Here is a 4,055-nt window from a genome sequence, read left to right on the forward strand (position 1 = left end):
AAAGCTTGGCCGAAAATGTCTATGCCCTTATGCAGACCGAAGACTTCGTTATGTATACAAAATACATATAGGTTTAATTGTCCATAGGAGTCTAAATGACTGGCGCCGAATGTTCCTGTCTTTGCAATCTGAACCTCACAAGACAAATACCATCCCGCTGGGAAAAATTTTATGCCAGTGAAGAAATACCAATTTGAAATCGTGTGCGTCTCCTAGTTTAGAAGCCTACGTTTGGGCGATTCTATATTTTTTGATATAGCAGACTGGAAGTCACGAAATAACATCATGTAACGAAGTCATATCATCGGGTCCGCCCGCCCGCGAAGATGTTTAATCATTATTTACGGGCCCTCTTGTTTTCAAGACACTTCACTCAGCTCTACCGGTAAATCTAATTACGTGAGTAGAGAGGACAATAAATTGATACCATAATATATATGGAATCGCCGATCTGATAGTCCGATTTTATCATAAATTATCGAAAATTTTCGCGCTTCGCGCTGGCTCACTATACAGTACAGATAATTTCGTGACAAACACGAACAACGTGATCGTTGGGTCGTTTTATCACCATATGGGAGTCCAAGACCCACGTTTTTGGGGGCCTGACGAGGTGCTGTTTCGTTCCTGCCAACGGGTATACGCCCGAAGATGTTTAATTATTATGGAGTGGTCCTACCTTTTCAAACACACCCGACTCAGCTCTACCGGCCAATCTGATTACGTGAGCAGATAGAAGATAAAAATAGATAACAATATATGCAATTCCCGATCATACTTACCGATGAAATCATGAATTCTCGAAATTTTCCGCGCTTCGCGCGCTTAGGCGACAAACGCCGGTTCGCTAAACAAAATCCTAATGAATATGATGAATAGCGGTGAAGAGTGTATCGGCGGAGGGGGGTCTGGGGGGCGAAGCCCCCCAGAAGTTGTGTCTATAACCCTATGGGGGGCCCAAGACCAAAGTTTTGGGGGGGGGCCTGACGAAGTGCTGTTACGGCCCTGCCTAACGGTGACTAGAAACCGCAACACCGCTGTAGGGTTGGTATAATAACGCATTCGGACAAATTGGACGATGAACATAGTCGACATTTGCTGTCTTGGGGATTATTTAGTGGGGAAGTATCATCATTGGTTTATTAGCAATTTTATCAGTTCAATACACCACAAAAAATGCGATACAATGAAAAGAAAGGAAGATGTCGAAGCGACTAGGAGTTGTCTATGGAATCGGACACCCACCTTGTACTAGGCGATGTAAAGAGGAGGCATGCACACTGAATGAAAGTAAAGAAGATAGTATAGAAAAAGGAAGCGACAAGAAATAGGGCGGCATGCCATGGGAAGCGAGATCGATAGGTCAGTCGTGGTCCGGTAATCTTGAGGATAGACTGTATTTATTCATTAGTAATTGCTTGTGTTTCGACTTGAATGTGGACAACTGGACATGCTGTCACATGCTCGTCGACTGCCGGATGGCCGGCGGGATACTGTTCCACACATTAGGTCCGGCATATTTGATAGAGCGATGATCTTTTCGGTCGATCATATGATATTTGGACGACGTGGACGCGCGTGTGTTGTACTTGTGCGCTTTTGATTCAGAGGTAAAGAAGTCATTGAAATATTCGGGGCAACGACCGCAGTGAAACTGATACATAAACTTGGCAATTTCTAGATTCCGCATATCTTCTATGTTTAGGACGCCGAATCTCTTCAGCAGCGATTTATTGAATGGGCAGCCAGGCCCCTTTGGGGCCCTAGCTATGATTCGGAGTACTTTATGCTGTAGTTTCTGCAGTGGCTTGAGTGCAGTTTTACTGGCAGCCAAGTATATCTGACTAGATATCGTAACATTTGCTAGAAATGTGCTGGATAACATACGCATTTTTCAATCTACTCAGAATTGCTTCGCGGCCGTATGTTTGACACCCCCGTGGTTCAGCCTCAACGACGAGGTAAGTAAGGTGGCCAACATCATATCGTAGCGTTGAGTTTTTATGAATGACTGACGCAGGGGGGATCGAGTTGTCAGCGTTGTTACTCGAGTTCTAGTAGCATTCCAAATAAGGCCATAACTATCCGCTCAATTACAAGTAGAAGTAGCGATTTCGATGTCACGCCAAAACTAGTTCAAGATGAGCTAGAAAATGCGGCGAGCGGTGCAATTGGAAAGTGAATAGGCATATTTTTTGAAAATATATAAAGTTAACTTGATAATGTGTCTACTTTTACCTTCGGTGGCACCAATGTTTCGATGATAAGAGTAATGCACACCTATGCAGACAAGTAGTTCTACTTCAAAATATTTGAACTAGAAGGGAAAGTAGTCTGAAAGAAATCATGTAACGGCGTTGTATGTGGCAGTTCATATATCCGCTAGGTGTCAATGTAGGCTGTATTTTTATTGACGGTTAACACGGTCATTGTTGCACGAAGGACATTGGGGTATCGCGAAGATGAAGCAGATGGCTCGACGTTACATCGCATGGCCTTCCATTAATCGCGACATTGAAAATCTCGTTAAAGGTTGCGACGCTTGCCGTAAGGCAATGAAAGCGCCTGATCGTCAGTATCGCGAATGGCCCAAAACTTCTGAAAGCTTTGAACGAATTATTCACTTGGATTTCGCAGGTCCAATAAACAATAAAATGTTTCTTGTCATCGTCGATGCGCATTCGAAATATCATTTCGTTAAAGTAATGAATGTCGGTTCTACCACAACCTTGTGTGTGGTCAACGCTTTGTGGGAAGTCTTCGCTATCGAAGGCTTGCCCATAACAATTGTCACGGATGGCGGGCCGCAATTCACATCGAATGAATTCGATACGTTTTGTTCAAATTTGGCAATCAGTCATGTCGTATCACCGTCTTTTCACCCTGCCTCGAACGGGGAAGCGGAGCGTTTCGTCCAGACTTTAAAAGCTGGATTAATAAAAAATTGCGACGGGGGAAAATATCTAAACTTCGCGCTCCAAACACTTCTCGCTACGTACTGATGTGCACCGCACCCGGGCATAGACTGGAAAACGCCTGCCGAGATTTTACATGGTCGACAGCCGCGCAATTTGTTAAGTTTGTGCTCGCCCTTCGATAAATCGAAACCCGTTACGCCTAGACAATCAGTCACTCATTTCGAGATTGGTTCCTCGGTTTACGCTCGCAGTTACCGAAGCGGACCAAAGTGGGTTGCTGGCGTGGTGACGGAAATACTGGGGCGTGTTGTGTACATTATAAAAACGGATCATGGGTATTGGAGGAGGCACAAAAACCAACTCCAACCACGCTTGATTTCAGCTGGCCATAATAATACAGCCACACAGGAAGTTGCTCAGCCTCCACAGTCACAAGCTGAGCAACCATTGGTCAGATATAGGGCACAACGTCCTGCAACTAGTCCTGCCCATACGTCTGGTAGACGTTATCCTCTTAGGAACAGAAAGCCAACCGATTTCTACAAACCTACGTAAATGTGGGCAACCCTCTCAACTTATAGGGGAGGACTGTTATGTTAGTGCATTTACGTTCAGTGTTGTTTCACTCCTAATTTCCATAGGACTAGTAATTACCTCCAATCATTATTTCCTCGTGTGTCGTGCTTGTATTTATACCCTTTGTGTTCTGTTCTCTACGTCTTTCATTTAACTTCACTCTGGATCGTGTCACTGCCGTGAAGTTATTCTGTTGATAATATACTGATTCTGTATTGCAACCTCGTCGCATTGAGTTATTGTTCATTGTTCAAACAAGATCAAGAACATAACAAATGGTACTGAATCAGACTATAGATAACTAACCTACGTAGGTTAGTTATCTATAATCAGACCCAGAACTCAATAATAATTTCGATTCTTCTTTTTCAATCATCTCTACCTCTGCTCTGTAACCCTTGCCAATTCTTTATCTACCACAATTCTGTAATCTGACCTCTTCATGTATTGCATAGGAATTACAATTTGACTGTATTACTGGAATTTTTTTAAAATACTCCAATCTAAAAAAAATAATAATAGTAAATCAATAATCGTCAGATTATATTTTCATCCGACCAA

At 43.2% G+C, this 4,055-nt stretch overlaps 1 long non-coding RNA gene across 1 annotated transcript; it reads left to right on the plus strand.

Moving 5' to 3' along the window:
• Window positions 1–1,838: 1,838 nt before the first annotated feature.
• Window positions 1,839–4,055, plus strand: LOC145447727 (uncharacterized). Its single transcript, XR_013917690.1, has 2 exons — window positions 1,839–2,416; window positions 3,760–4,055. It is a non-coding gene; the product is annotated as an uncharacterized LOC145447727 (long non-coding RNA).

Source organism: Botryllus schlosseri, chromosome 10, assembly GCF_051294905.1.
Source record: "Botryllus schlosseri isolate E-star chromosome 10, Bs_hap1, whole genome shotgun sequence".
NCBI classification, from domain to species: Eukaryota; Metazoa; Chordata; class Ascidiacea; order Stolidobranchia; family Styelidae; genus Botryllus; species Botryllus schlosseri.